Below are 16391 nucleotides of genomic sequence, written 5' to 3' on the forward strand. Positions count from 1 at the left end.
CCTCATAACTCCCCCTTCCGATAGTCCGGCATATCTGATAATCCGGCACCCCCTCGGTCCCAAAGGTGCTGGATTATCGGATGTTTACTTTAGTATTAAAAATAGACACAACTGCTTTTTGGGATGGGGGTGGGTGAAAGTAATTGATTAAGATGGAATAGAACTGATGTTATTGCTAGAGTCTGATTCCATTTCCTAAAAGACAAATGCCTGAAAAAGGGAAGAGAAAAGAAAACAAAGAAAAAATGATATGGAAAATGACCATTTTGTGAAACACAAGGAAAAAGAGACTGGATATATTTAACTAAACAGCTCTGGGAAAGTTACAAAGGGAAGGATCAGGAAGAGAGCAAAGGGAATTAAAAAATGTTTCAAAGTGAGAGCCCGAAATACAAAAGGGAAGCTGAAGAGTAAAACCACAATTGCAAAACAGAACTTCATCACTGGGAAGCGGGGGTGGGGGAACCTTTTTGGGGTTGGGGGCTGCTGACTCTCAGAAAAATCAGTTGGGGGCTACATACAAGTGAGAATCAAAAAAACAAAACAAAACATCCTTCACTGACAAGGCCCCCACTGAGGAGAAAGACATTCCCACATTCCCCTTGTACACCAAGGGGGGCCCAGCCTAATAGGTTGTGTGCTCCAGTCCACAGTGGGGCAGTGGATGCGGGCTGGAATGCCGGCCTGGGCTCCCCAATGCTGAGGGTGGCCCTGAGCCTTGGAGGGCTGGATACAGGCAAGCTTGGGGCTGCATATGGCCCCTGGGTCTGAGGTTCCCCACCCCTGGAATACAGTGATTGTGAAAGGTGTGGGACTGACAGCCCATGTGACCAAAGTGCTTAGTCTGGGACTATGAATTAGGCAGCATCAGTGCAGGCTTACACACTGCTCTAATTTGTGACCTCGAGAAAGAAGGTATTTCATTCCTCGTCATGACCATTCAAACAATGGCAATAAGTAGGGTTGCCAGGTGCCTGGTTTCGAACCAGACAGTCCAGTATTTGAGCTTTCTGTTTGGGAAACAAATTGAGAAAATATAAATGTCCGGTATTTTCTAAATACGATGTAATGTAGATAGCGATGTAGTGTCAAGTGTGTCTGATTTTTTTGTTGAAACCATCTGGCAAGCCTAGCAATAAGGGTTTATATTGCCAGGAAAGGTACTACTTAAAGACAGCTGTGATACTAACACCTATCACCTAAGCTCAAGACTGATGTCACCCAACTATTGGGTGCTAATTCTACTCAATGTAACAAATTACATAGCGATGAAAGGTTCCATATGTCCCCCCCATTAGTCCTAGGACAAGGTGAAATGCTAAAAGGAGAGAATCTTAGCCAGGAATATAAAGCAAAGAAATTTTGAAATAATCTACTTAAAAACAAGCTTTGATTCCCCCAGACCCTCCCCAACCACCAGTCTGAGAACAAATACAATAACCAGCTCAGAACTATCACAGCAGCACAGAATGTCAGGCTCAGGCATGCATTAAGAGAGATATAATAAGCTGATAAAGATAGTTCTCAATTGATATGCTACAGCAAGGGAGAAAAACTCAAAATAGGGAATTAAAAGGCAAATATTTGGAAGGAAGGAAAGAAGATATCCCAAAAGGGAATTCATGTAATACCAGCAAAAAAAAAATACAGGCCTGAAGATTCTTTTTTTGCCTAATATTCTCTCCCCCTTCTATTTGTACAAAGTAAAAGCCAAACAAAACATTATTATAAAAGGAGAAATACTTTTTTCAGCTCAAAATCTACTGTTTATCTTTGAGGTTTAACTTTGTCCTATGATTAAACACGAATAGGAAAATCTGATTATTTTTAGGGAAGAGTTGGAAAGTAAAGGAAAAAAATTAGAAGAAAAAAATAGTATAGCAGGGGAGCAAAATGGTATGGAGCATGCACATTGTTGTGTGCATATAGCATAACAAAGGAAAAAAGTAATGAGAACTAGGATGGAACATCTTCTCTCCAGGCTTTCAGCTCTCCTCCGAGGAAAGATGGCAAGGAGATAAAGTACCAATGTGAAAGTCAAGCTAAGGAAAAAAAGGGAAACTTGTTTTTAAAATGAGTTTATTATAGGGATAGGCCACAGCTCTGTAACATCTGTAATATCTGTAAAGATTAGTTTGATCAAGGAAAGTATGCTGAGAATGTAAGTTGGCCATTTTGCCTGCTGTGGATAGAAGAAAAGCATCTTTTGGCCATATGATCACACGCATGCTGAAATGTTTAACAAGAGGCTTCCACCAAAAATTCCCATTTGACCTGTGAATGAGATTAGTGAATCATTAATTCATTAAATTTCCCATTTCAATTAAAAATATCTAAAATCTTGCTCAATGAAATGATAGGAGCATTCAAGCAATGAAATGGTTTCTGTTGGCCCAGGAGTGAATAGGAAGAAGCCAACCGTACGGTATGTACCCATGATCACTGCAGTGCCTGACTTTTAATGCTCCTGCATGCTGAAAACGACTGAAGGCTTTGACATGCTTTTGCTCAGTAAAAAAATGCTGGAGAGCAACAGCTGCCCTTCATGTTCCTCTGCTGGAGACGCTAATCCTCTGGGTTTACACAGTTGTTTAAGAAACAGATTAAAGGGAAAAGCCATTTAAAAAACCAGAGGCACCAACTGGGAATCTGCCTGTACAAATAAGTAAGTTATATCTATATTAAGAGACACTAATATTACTATACTTATGCTTTTGAAAATAATTCAGCATTTTTCAGTATACCCCCAAAATACTACAGTTTACTGTAGTGTTGCAGGTCCTTATGGTAGTCTATGTTAATATATTCCCTTTTATATAAAGAGAAGGTGCTTCTGCTAGGAAATAACCAGGAATTGTAACTAAGTATTTCTCCCCCACTCATCCTTGGTCTACATTAGGGTGTTATTTTGAAATTACTCCCCTTAGATTGAAATAATCAGCGGAGATTTCACACTACCAAGCCCATTGCTTCAAATAATGGGCGGCTTAGTTCGAAATCTGTACGCCTGCTTTCCTCAGGGAATAACGCAAATTTCAAAATAGTTTTTTCAAAATAGCGTTAATGTGGACACTTTGGTGCTGCTATTTCAAAACAATTGGCCTCCAGAGGCCTCTCACAGCTTCAGTTTTGGCCGCTCTGGCCACACCTGCCATCTCCACTGCTCCCCTCCTCCTGCGGTGCTTAAAAGTCTTGGCAGCAGGAAAAGGGTTTATCCCACATGATGAGCTGTGAAAGCCCCATGTGACCCAGCAGAAACCGAGGCAGGCATGAGCAGCTCCAGCGCTCTCTCAGCCCTCCTACAGCTGCCAGCACTCCTGCTCCTCCCTCAGCTGCCACTGGCCAGGGATGCAGTAGAGCTCCAGCCGGGACTGGTGTGGAGATCCTGGACCTCATCAAGATCTAAGGGGAGGAGACCAACCTCCACAATCTCCACGCCAGGAAAAGGAATGCAGATATGTATGGCCAGATTGCTGCCAGCCTGGCCAAGAAAGAGCACACCTGGACCTTCGACCAGTGCTGGATGAAAATCAAAGTGCTCCGGCAGGCCTACAACAAGACTAGGGAGCAGAGTTCACACTCCGGGGTGGCACAACACAGCTGCTGGCACTATGACAAGTTGGATGCTGTAGCCAGACACAAACCCCATCTTGTTTTTCCACAAACCCCATCTTGTTTCCCCCCCCCGCCCCCCCAGAGAGCAAGAGAAAGGCAGTCAGCCTTTGATGCCCTGGGAACGCAGGTGTGCTGCCTGTCCCTGACTCTACCATAAACAGAAACCAGACAGTAAATGGGCTAGCTGACGACCCAGGACCTCCCGTCGCCCTGATGGCTAGTACCAGTAATTGACACGCCTGCACTGTCCCAGGAGAGGAATCTTCGCCCATCACATACCAGAGGTGCCCATTGTCTGCATTTTCCCAGGTGTAAATTATGCTTTGCACCCTTCGTGGGAAACTTGGCATTCAAAGCCATTTTTCCTAATTGGCCACTTGAGCCTAGGAAGAAGCCTTCATGACCCACGGGGTATAAAAGAGGTTCAGCAGCCCACCCCATTTGAGCTCCAATCATCTATACCTGCTGGCAGGTATTGATTGTCTCCCGAGGTCTGTGGGACGCCCAACCTCGCCCTACTTCTTCCCGAGGGATTGAGAGAAAGACGCTGGCCATGCCAAGTCTGGAACGCAGGGGTGAGAATATATACCTGCTATGTGTCTATTTTGCATGCATTTAATAAGAGCTCAGAGAACCAAAGGGTTTCATGGTACCTGTAAGTGACTTATTAGTGTAATTTCTGTCCTGTCCTTTGTAGTGTCTGTGTTATCTGTAACACAGTAGTAGCATTTAACAACTAAGTTTACCCTGTAACAATAAAATAGTAACTGTTTAAGCTTTAACCTGACTCCTTCAGTTGCTGTAACAGAACCAAGCACAATTTAAAAAGAACTTCAGCCGGTCATAAGGGACTCACTGCCCTGACCGTCGGCTGACAGAATTGGCGTAGTCGGCAGGATTGTGCTACTGGTTCACATACAGCAACATGAAGCCTGTCATGATAGACATGGATTTTAGTGGTATAGAGAAAGGGTTTGCCCAGGAAGGTTGGGGCAACCCAAAATTGGATAGAGAAATGTTAGAAGAGGATTGGGGAAATCCTGAGGAGTTGTGGGTGCACTTCTGTAAGTATAGAACTGCCTGCAAGCTAAAGAATGGGACAAAGCCTGAGTCTGTGGAAAGGAGCCACTTTCCATTTAGCAAGAAAAACAGGATCAGGCCCAGACAAGCAGGCAGAAATGGAAAACAGGATCAGGCCCAGGCAAGCAGGCAGAAAAGGAAAACAGGATCAGGCCCAGACAAGCAGGCAGGTAACAGATAAGATTGAAAGCCTTGTGGAGAACTGAGAAAAAGGCTGTAAGTACTGGAAATCTAAATCCTTAAACATACTTACAAGTGTAATATCTGAAACAAGGCCAGTTTTTATTTTAGAGATAAGAAAGTGTTTTAAGAAAAGAGAAACAGAGAATTTAAACTCTGCAGAGAATGGAGAGAATTGAGCAGTTGTGCAAATGCTAAAATGGTGTAGATAGAAAACTGTGGTTTCTTTACAGTCATTCTGAAGGAAAAATGGGCCCTTTTTCCAAAGGAATGTCTGTAAATAACCCAGGCAAATTTGACTCAAATCTGAACATTTGATTAGAGAGACTGCTAAAAGAACTCTAAAGGGAGGGGGTTCTATTGGAACTGAACTACCCCAATGAATAAAAAGGGAATGTAATTGTTGTACAGCTATGTAGAAGTAGTGTAAGAAAGGTTCAGAGAGAATGTATGTGTAACTCTGTGTAGATATATATAGTGTAAATAAATGAAGTTTTAAGGTCCAGTAATCTTGTTTGTTTGTAGGTTTAAAACAAATTGGTTTGGTTTATTTTCAGTAAGACCATTTTAGTCCAAGTTGTTTAATGAAGGTACAAAAAAACTGTAAGCATAAAGAAAGAGTTACACTCTATGCAAAGTTTAATGTGGCTAAGTAGTGTTGTAAACAAAGATTGCACACTTTCCTGTAACATGCCATGTACACTATAGAATGAGTAAAAACTGCAAAAATGTAAAACCCTCTGCTGCAGAAGTGGAGAGGTAGAAATGCATGTCCCTCAGTACCCAGACAGAGCTAGATTCCCTTAAGGATGGGTGCTGAGAGTTAAAGCAACTCTCAGATTTATTTTTTTTTCTTCCCTCAGGAATATGTTTAAGAAAAGGACCAGGAGGTATGAGGCTTAGTAAACAAGCTCACCCTCCTTACCAAATTAATAGTAGACAAACATGTGTCATTGTAAAAAGTCATTTAGCAGGAATTAGGATGGACCATAAGAAGGGGAAAGCAAAAAGTTTGGAGCCCTATGGGCATAGTTGAAGGAATAAGGAAAGTAGAGCAAACATTGGAAAGTTACTAGGAATGAGAAACATTTTCTTTGAAAGGACAAAGCAAGTGATTTGAGGGAATGTGAAGATAAAGGTGGACTCCATGGGAGTGTGGAAGGAACTAAGTGGTGGTTGTAATATGTAAAGGGAAATCTTGTTTTAAAATGACACCTTGTTTCTTTGCAGCCTCTTCCTTAAGCACTGTGCAAATCATGTAGGCAAAGAAACAATCAAATGTAAACATTTTGTCTATGGACACCTTTGTTAAATCTGCAAAGGAAAATTAAGGATTCTACTGAAACTTAATTGGTTAACTGCATAAAGAATGAGCTCTATATATTGTAACCCTATTTTGTGGGTTTCAAATGAACTAGTTTTATTTTGTTTTGGATAATGTCCTCTTGCTTAAAATTGCAAACAGACAAGGCACAAATTAGTTAGTGCTTGTGTTGGGCATTCAACTTTTAAGGACATTTAACTTTCTAGAAACCAACTTATTAGTTTAAAAACTCAAGCTTTAAAACTTAACTGTCTCTTTCAAGGCTGAGTTGATAACACTTTTGGCTTGCTTTTAAATTCAACATTATATGTGAATACAGGCTGCCTGGCTAGTTCAAAGGAAAGTGGACAGGGAAGGCTGTTGCTGTTTCAGCAGACACATCCACTGCACCCCTGTCCACAAACATAGAAGGAACAGCTCAGCTTGCAGAGCTGGCAGCAATCAATTAGCTTGTGAGGCAGGGGCCAGTACCATCTACATTAACTCCTATGCTGTATGGGCTGGAGCCACCCAGTGGATAACTAATTGGAAGAATAATAACTGGGAAATAGGAAAACCTGTTTGGAGATTGGAATATTGGAAATGGATATACCAGCATGCAACCCCACATGCCTTAAGCATAAGTCATGTGTCCAAAAGAATAATACTCTAGCTGCACAGCTAAATAACCTAGCAGATGCAGCAGTACAAATTTTTGCTCTCCAGGTGAATTGGGAACGCCTGTACATTTGGCTACATGAAACCTTGGGACACGCAGAGAGCGATAAGCTGGTGCGGCAGGCACATGCCAGGGGGTGGCCTATCACCCACAAACAAGCCAGAAATCTGGTACAAGCTTGCACCCTATGTGCTGAACTCAGAAACATATAACAGAAAGGCAATGATTTGCCAGGCTAAGAGATGGAAAAATGCTATGGGCAACCTGGCAAGTAGAGTATATTGGTCCACCGCCCAGCAGTAAGCAAGGGTGGGAGTATGTTTTAACTGGAGTAAAAATTGTTTCAGGAATTGGTTTTGCTTACTCAACCCCAGTGGCAACAGGGTTGTTTACAGTCATGGGACTAAACCACTTAATAGCCCTGGTCCCAACACCCCAGTTTGGGAACACAAACCCATTTACTGCACTCCTACAAGGGAAAAGGAGTCTGGACCACTGCAGATGCTGGGCTAACACCAATAACCATTACTGAGGCTTGGATTGTATCCAAGACCGGCGAACCTTATGTTTTATCACAGGAAACTGAGGCAATGACCCTGAACAGTGCTCCAGTGGGATGGATCCCTCCCAATGCTGGTGTGGATCCGGGAAACCACCATGAACTTTTGTATATATATATACACCGCTTGCTGTTGTAGCGCTTGCAACCACTGTTGTTAGTTACAGACTATTGAAATGAAACATGGCACTCCAACTCGCCATGGTCTTCTTCCTCATCCCAACTGCTACTGCTGTACCAGAACACCTTACTTGACTCCTCTACTGGACTGGGAATCGAGTTTGTCCCTCTCAGCCCAAATGACTGGTGAAACAAAGTGACATCTTCCGATGGGGACCGGTATGGTTCGATGACAGCGACTACCGCAATCCTCTAAATAACTCTGGGGGGAGGTTAAGGGGGGAGGCAAGGGAAGTGGCAACAAACGGTATGGGATAAGACATGCTGTAACTAAAAATGTAAAGCCTCATGGCTAGATTGTCTAGCCCAACACCTAGGACTATGTATTGTTAGGCATTTTGTGTACACTGCTACCTCCTCTGCACAAATCTGGTATATGGCGTTGGGAAGCGATCCTAATCAATCCCTTGATCCAAATTATCTGATCAGACCCTGCTGATAGGGCGATTTTAGCTTCCTCCAAGGAGGGCAAAGGGTGCTGGCATCACCGCCATCTTGCGTTCTGGGACATAGTGAGGCGTGTCAAGGGGGTGGAATGTAGCCAGACACAAACCCCATCTTGTTTTTCCACAAACCCCATCTTGTTTCCCCCCCCCCGCCCCCCCAGAGAGCAAGAGAAAGGCAGTCAGCCTTTGATGCCCTGGGAACGCAGGTGTGCTGCCTGTCCCTGACTCTACCATAAACAGAAACCAGACAGTAAATGGGCTAGCTGACGACCCAGGACCTCCCGTCGCCCTGATGGCTAGTACCAGTAATTGACACGCCTGCACTGTCCCAGGAGAGGAATCTTCGCCCATCACATACCAGAGGTGCCCATTGTCTGCATTTTCCCAGGTGTAAATTATGCTTTGCACCCTTCGTGGGAAACTTGGCATTCAAAGCCATTTTTCCTAATTGGCCACTTGAGCCTAGGAAGAAGCCTTCATGACCCACGGGGTATAAAAGAGGTTCAGCAGCCCACCCCATTTGAGCTCCAATCATCTATACCTGCTGGCAGGTATTGATTGTCTCCCGAGGTCTGTGGGACGCCCAACCTCGCCCTACTTCTTCCCGAGGGATTGAGAGAAAGACGCTGGCCATGCCAAGTCTGGAACGCAGGGGTGAGAATATATACCTGCTATGTGTCTATTTTGCATGCATTTAATAAGAGCTCAGAGAACCAAAGGGTTTCATGGTACCTGTAAGTGACTTATTAGTGTAATTTCTGTCCTGTCCTTTGTAGTGTCTGTGTTATCTGTAACACAGTAGTAGCATTTAACAACTAAGTTTACCCTGTAACAATAAAATAGTAACTGTTTAAGCTTTAACCTGACTCCTTCAGTTGCTGTAACAGAACCAAGCACAATTTAAAAAGAACTTCAGCCGGTCATAAGGGACTCACTGCCCTGACCGTCGGCTGACAGAATTGGCGTAGTCGGCAGGATTGTGCTACTGGTTCACATACAGCAACATGAAGCCTGTCATGATAGACATGGATTTTAGTGGTATAGAGAAAGGGTTTGCCCAGGAAGGTTGGGGCAACCCAAAATTGGATAGAGAAATGTTAGAAGAGGATTGGGGAAATCCTGAGGAGTTGTGGGTGCACTTCTGTAAGTATAGAACTGCCTGCAAGCTAAAGAATGGGACAAAGCCTGAGTCTGTGGAAAGGAGCCACTTTCCATTTAGCAAGAAAAACAGGATCAGGCCCAGACAAGCAGGCAGAAATGGAAAACAGGATCAGGCCCAGGCAAGCAGGCAGAAAAGGAAAACAGGATCAGGCCCAGACAAGCAGGCAGGTAACAGATAAGATTGAAAGCCTTGTGGAGAACTGAGAAAAAGGCTGTAAGTACTGGAAATCTAAATCCTTAAACATACTTACAAGTGTAATATCTGAAACAAGGCCAGTTTTTATTTTAGAGATAAGAAAGTGTTTTAAGAAAAGAGAAACAGAGAATTTAAACTCTGCAGAGAATGGAGAGAATTGAGCAGTTGTGCAAATGCTAAAATGGTGTAGATAGAAAACTGTGGTTTCTTTACAGTCATTCTGAAGGAAAAATGGGCCCTTTTTCCAAAGGAATGTCTGTAAATAACCCAGGCAAATTTGACTCAAATCTGAACATTTGATTAGAGAGACTGCTAAAAGAACTCTAAAGGGAGGGGGTTCTATTGGAACTGAACTACCCCAATGAATAAAAAGGGAATGTAATTGTTGTACAGCTATGTAGAAGTAGTGTAAGAAAGGTTCAGAGAGAATGTATGTGTAACTCTGTGTAGATATATATAGTGTAAATAAATGAAGTTTTAAGGTCCAGTAATCTTGTTTGTTTGTAGGTTTAAAACAAATTGGTTTGGTTTATTTTCAGTAAGACCATTTTAGTCCAAGTTGTTTAATGAAGGTACAAAAAAACTGTAAGCATAAAGAAAGAGTTACACTCTATGCAAAGTTTAATGTGGCTAAGTAGTGTTGTAAACAAAGATTGCACACTTTCCTGTAACATGCCATGTACACTATAGAATGAGTAAAAACTGCAAAAATGTAAAACCCTCTGCTGCAGAAGTGGAGAGGTAGAAATGCATGTCCCTCAGTACCCAGACAGAGCTAGATTCCCTTAAGGATGGGTGCTGAGAGTTAAAGCAACTCTCAGATTTATTTTTTTTTCTTCCCTCAGGAATATGTTTAAGAAAAGGACCAGGAGGTATGAGGCTTAGTAAACAAGCTCACCCTCCTTACCAAATTAATAGTAGACAAACATGTGTCATTGTAAAAAGTCATTTAGCAGGAATTAGGATGGACCATAAGAAGGGGAAAGCAAAAAGTTTGGAGCCCTATGGGCATAGTTGAAGGAATAAGGAAAGTAGAGCAAACATTGGAAAGTTACTAGGAATGAGAAACATTTTCTTTGAAAGGACAAAGCAAGTGATTTGAGGGAATGTGAAGATAAAGGTGGACTCCATGGGAGTGTGGAAGGAACTAAGTGGTGGTTGTAATATGTAAAGGGAAATCTTGTTTTAAAATGACACCTTGTTTCTTTGCAGCCTCTTCCTTAAGCACTGTGCAAATCATGTAGGCAAAGAAACAATCAAATGTAAACATTTTGTCTATGGACACCTTTGTTAAATCTGCAAAGGAAAATTAAGGATTCTACTGAAACTTAATTGGTTAACTGCATAAAGAATGAGCTCTATATATTGTAACCCTATTTTGTGGGTTTCAAATGAACTAGTTTTATTTTGTTTTGGATAATGTCCTCTTGCTTAAAATTGCAAACAGACAAGGCACAAATTAGTTAGTGCTTGTGTTGGGCATTCAACTTTTAAGGACATTTAACTTTCTAGAAACCAACTTATTAGTTTAAAAACTCAAGCTTTAAAACTTAACTGTCTCTTTCAAGGCTGAGTTGATAACACTTTTGGCTTGCTTTTAAATTCAACATTATATGTGAATACAGGCTGCCTGGCTAGTTCAAAGGAAAGTGGACAGGGAAGGCTGTTGCTGTTTCAGCAGACACATCCACTGCACCCCTGTCCACAAACATAGAAGGAACAGCTCAGCTTGCAGAGCTGGCAGCAATCAATTAGCTTGTGAGGCAGGGGCCAGTACCATCTACATTAACTCCTATGCTGTATGGGCTGGAGCCACCCAGTGGATAACTAATTGGAAGAATAATAACTGGGAAATAGGAAAACCTGTTTGGAGATTGGAATATTGGAAATGGATATACCAGCATGCAACCCCACATGCCTTAAGCATAAGTCATGTGTCCAAAAGAATAATACTCTAGCTGCACAGCTAAATAACCTAGCAGATGCAGCAGTACAAATTTTTGCTCTCCAGGTGAATTGGGAACGCCTGTACATTTGGCTACTAACTAAGTTTACCCTGTAACAATAAAATAGTAACTGTTTAAGCTTTAACCTGACTCCTTCAGTTGCTGTAACAGAACCAAGCACAATTTAAAAAGAACTTCAGCCGGTCATAAGGGACTCACTGCCCTGACCGTCGGCTGACAGATGCCATCCTGGGAGGGGGGGCAGTTACGTTCCCTGCCATTGTCAAGTCCGGCCAGGACATGCCCGACATCAGCCTACAGGAGGGCGAGGTGGCAGAGGACGATGATGACAAGGAAGAGGAGGAGGAAGCAACTAGTCAGGTGACCATGCCCGCCAGCCAGGAGCTGCTCCTCACCCCGGAGCCAGTCCCCCCCTGCCAGGATGTGTCCCAGGCTTCTATGAACCCAGGGAAGGCACTTCAGGTGAGTTCTATAACTTTCCCTATATACATGTAGGGACAAACGACAGGCTGTAAGTGGCTGCACGCTCCTCTCTTGACGTACTCGGCTTGGGAGTCACACGAGAGTCTGTACATGTGGGTGCACATGGAGCACCAGTCTGGAGCATTCAGCCCCATGATGCTCTCATATAGGAACCCCTCAGTCCTTCTCACAAGGTTCTTGCACAGATCTGCTTTACTCCAGCCTCGGTGGTGGGACACCTTCCCATGACAAGCCACCACTCAGGCAGCATCTGCCCCTGGTCAAGCGCAGTGATACGGAGGAGTCTGATCTCATGCATGGGAACTTGCCAGTGCAAGGAAGAGGAAGGGACCCCAATAGCATTCTCTCTGGCAAGTGGCATCTGCCACTCAGACACCCCTCCACCAACATCCTTCACCCCACCTCCAGCAGCCAGGGATAGAAGTTCTCTCTCTGGGTATGTCTACACTACCCTCCTAGTTCGAACTAGGAGGGTAATGTAGGCATACCGCACTTGCAAATGAAGCCCGGGATTTGAATTTCCCGGGCTTCATTTGCATAAGCGGGGAGCCGCCATTTTTAAATCCCCGCTGCTTCGAACCCCGTGTAGCGCGGCTACACGGGGCTCGAACTAGGTAGTTCGGACTAGGGTGCCTATTCCGAACTACCGGTACACCTCGTTGTACTGGTAGTTCGGAATAGGAATCCTAGTCCGAACTACCTAGTTCGAGCCCCGTGTAGCCGTGCTACACGGGGTTCGAAGCAGCGGGGATTTAAAAATGGCGGCTCCCCGCTTATGCAAATGAAGCCCGGGAAATTCAAATCCCGGGCTTCATTTGCAAGTGCGGTATGCCTACCTACATTACCCCGCTAGTTCGTACTAGCGGGGTAGTGTAGACATACCCTCTGAGAGACACTGCCAGTGCTGGATCTGGTGTGTGCAGGACACAGTATACTTGACTCTGCGGGCTCTGCAGGTGCAAATGCATCTGGGAGGACCTCATAAGGAAGCTGAAGGCCTGCCTGGAGTGCCTCAACCAGGGGCTCGAAACGAGCACCAGGAGTGGACCGGCAACTGGGAGGTACGCGGGGCCAAGTGGGAGCAAAGGAAGGCCACTTGGGACTAGCTGTAGCGCCAACACGATGACATATTCTTCTCCCTCATCTTAGTGATATATTGCATGGTGTTCTGCATGGCGTAGGCCACCAGCCACCTCCCCACGCCTCCCCCCATGGTTTCTCCTCCTAGAGTCCCTAGTGACTGCCGGGGCCCCAGAACATGTGGCGGTGGGACCTCTCAGGCAGCCAAAGAGGCAAGTGCCACTCTCAGCCCTATTTTTGAGTCCCCCTCTTCCCTTTCCCATTCTAGGTTCTTTCCTCAGTCCCTCCCCATTCTATGTCTCTCCAATAAAGAGTCCTGTTTTTGCAACAAAGATGGCTTTATTATTTTTTCTGCAGGAGAGGGGGAGAAGGTGGGAGGGAGGGCAGGGGAACGGAGAGGTGGAGAGGAAAAGATCACAGAGGGAATTCAGGGTCCCCTTGTGGAGAGGCACAGGGGAGAGTTTCACAAATGACCTTGCACAAAACTCTCCCTCGGCCTCTCTGATGAGCACAGTCACTTGATGAGCTTTCTGAATGGCACTGATGTCCGGCTGCTCAAATTCCCTGTACAGATGTTCAGCTTCAGCTCCCCTGCCCTTCCCCCCCGCAGCAGGCTGCCACCACAAAGGGGATGTTTTGCTCGCTGAGGTTCAGGCAGATGAGGAGACTCTTGAACTTCCCCTTTAAACGGCTGAATGCACACTCCACCACCATGCGGCACCTTCTCAGAATGGCGTTGAAGTGCTCCTTGCTGGAGTCCAGGCTACCTGTGTAAGGGTTCGTGAGCCAGGGGAGCGAGGGGTAGGCTGCATCACCCAGGATACAGATGGGCATGTGCACCTCCCTGACTCTGATGGTGTGGTCAGGGAAAAAAGTGCCGGTGTGCATCTTTCGGAAGAGGCAGGAGTTCTGGAAGATGTGGGCATTGTGCGCCTTTTCCGACCAGAAGATGTTGATGTCTGTGAAACGTCCCTTGTGATCCATGAGGGCCTGCAGAACCATGGAGAAGTACCTTTTCCTGTTTATAAAGTCTGACCCACAGTGGTCAGGGGCTAGGATGAAGATGTGCATGCTATCTATGGCAGCTCCCACACAGTTGGGCTGTGTCTAGACTGGCCAGTTTTTCCAGAAAATCAGCCGCTTTTCCGGAAAAACTTGCCAGCTGTCTACACTGGCCACTTGAATTTCCGCAAAAGCACTGACTTCCTACTGTAAGAAATCAGTGATTCTTGCGGAAATACTATGCTGCTCCCGTTCAGGCAAAAGTCCTTTTTGCGCAAAAGGGCCAGTGTAGACAGCTCAGATTTGTTTTGCGCAAAAAATCCCCGATAGCGAAAATGGCGATCGGGGCTTTTTTGCGGAAAAGCGCATCTAGATTGGCACAGATGCTTTTCCGCAAAAAGTGCTTTTGCGGAAAAGCGTCTGTGCCAATCTAGATGCTCTGTTCCGAAAATGCTTTTAACGGAAAACTTTTCCGTTAAAAACATTTCTGGAAAATCATGCCAGTCTAGACGTAGCCTTGGGGAAGCCCCTGGCAACAAAGCAATCGCTTGCTTTCCCCGTTCCCCAGAGTGATGACCCTCCGTAGCAGCATATGGTTGATGGCCTTCGCTACCTGAAGGAGCATGGCTCCAACTGTGGATTTCTGCACGCCAAACTAGTTTCCAATGGAGTAGTAGCTGTCTGGCATGGCGAGCTTCCACAGGGCGATGGCCATGCATTTCTGTATGGGGAGACGGATTGCATGCGGGTATCCTGTCACTTGAGGGCAGGGATGAGCCACTCACAGAGCTCGAGGAAGGTGACCTTCCACATGCGGAAGTTCTGCAGCCACTGCTGGCCGTTCCACATCTGAAGGACAATGTGGTCACACCAGTCCAAGCTTGTCTCCTGCTGCCAGAAGCTGTGTTCCGGGGCGTCCTGGGAATTGAGGGGCATGCACAGCAGTAGGAACACCAGGACCTGGGCAAGCAGGGTGCCCGGTCCACACTTGGGTTCATTCTGCTAGTCCTCGTCCTGCTGGAGCAAGAGTGGGCAGTCTGGAAGTACTGCACCAGAGATGCAGCACGAAGCCCATGAGCCTGGCACTGCTTTGCAGAAGCTCTGGCTCCATGGTGTGAGTGCTGTGGTATCTTCAAGGGCAACCAGAGCACAAGAAGGTACAAGACCACACATCCCTTTTGTGTCCCACGAGGGGGAGTCAGTGATAGGAGCCCCAGAAGCCACGTGTCACGGCTTGCCTGACCAAGCAGCCACAGGAAGTATTCAACCTCCTAGTGCCCTCCCCAGAGTGCTTCCAGGGGCTCCAAGTCGAGGCAGGCTCCAATCAATGTGGACGTACTATTTCAGACTAATTCTAACTAATGCCGATGCTTCCACATAGTGGGGATACACTATTTTGATTTTGTTAAATCGGGAGTTATTAAGTCCATTTTAGTAATTTTGAAATAATTTCCTAGTGTAGACATGGCCTATAGCAGTGTTTCTCAACCTTTTTTTAAAATAAAGTACCCCTTTTTTTAAAAAAAAATGATAAGTACCCCCTTTTTTAAAAAAATATAAGTACCCCCTTTTTCCAAAAAAAAAAAAAAAAAAATTATAAGTACCCCAGTACCTACAGTTTTCAGACACACAATTTTTTTTTCTACCATTGCAACACATTTGTTTAAACAACTTAATTGTAGCCAGGTGGGCGATTATTATTTTTGTACTTTTTACACCCAAAAATTTCAAGCGCTGTAAAACTTAAAACAAAAATTCAGTTTTCTCCAAATTTCAGTTGTGTTGACGTACCCCCCAAACTTCTCTCGAGTATGCCTAAGGTACTCTTACCACTGGTTGAGAAACACTGGCCTACAGTAGTAACTTATTTACCCATCAGCTTCCTGTTAGTGATTGGAAATCCTCCAAAGCGTGGCTGGGGAAAAGATCAAAAAGTTTGGAGGCTTCCACAGAGTCTTGTGTTTCCCTTAGGTCTTTAGAACCTGCTGTAATTTTCTTAAGACCAATATTGTCTCTCCAGATATCCAGAACTTTCACTTGCAATCCAGACCAGAAGAAAGAAAAGCAGAAGGGTACAAAAATGAAAACAACAAAAACAGACAGGGTCTTTTTCAAAGTTGGGATGGAGTTTCAGATCAATTTTCATTTCCCCACATACATTCTTCTCCCGTCTTTGTCCACCCCCAAACAAAATATGCTAAATTAAATTTTATTTCTATGATTGTAGTGGAGATGATGATAGTTGCAACTCCATTGTTAGGATTGAGCTGAGATTCACATCTGAGGCACAGACTAGACCTCCTATGTATATTAACACATTGCAATATAGCACTTATACTTGGGGTGCAGAATGAACTCTGAGAATTTATAGGTAAATTTGGTCATTTGGTTATGGAGTTAAATTTTCAACTTTAAAAAAATACATATGCTATTGGGTGTGGACCTTCTTTGTCTTGAATA

At 44.5% G+C, this 16391-nt stretch overlaps 1 long non-coding RNA gene across 1 annotated transcript in view; it reads right to left on the minus strand.

Moving 5' to 3' along the window:
- Positions 1 to 1886: 1886 nt before the first annotated feature.
- Positions 1887 to 16391, minus strand: part of LOC149523707 (uncharacterized) — a 32117-nt gene continuing 17612 nt past the window's right edge. Inside the window, exon 3 of the long non-coding RNA XR_016350495.1 lies at positions 1887 to 2274. This is a non-coding gene — a long non-coding RNA (uncharacterized LOC149523707). The remainder of the gene's footprint in view (positions 2275 to 16391) is intronic.

Source organism: Pelodiscus sinensis, chromosome 12 (genome assembly GCF_052426305.1).
Source record: "Pelodiscus sinensis isolate ZL-2025 chromosome 12, ASM5242630v1, whole genome shotgun sequence".
Classification (NCBI taxonomy): Eukaryota; Metazoa; Chordata; order Testudines; family Trionychidae; genus Pelodiscus; species Pelodiscus sinensis.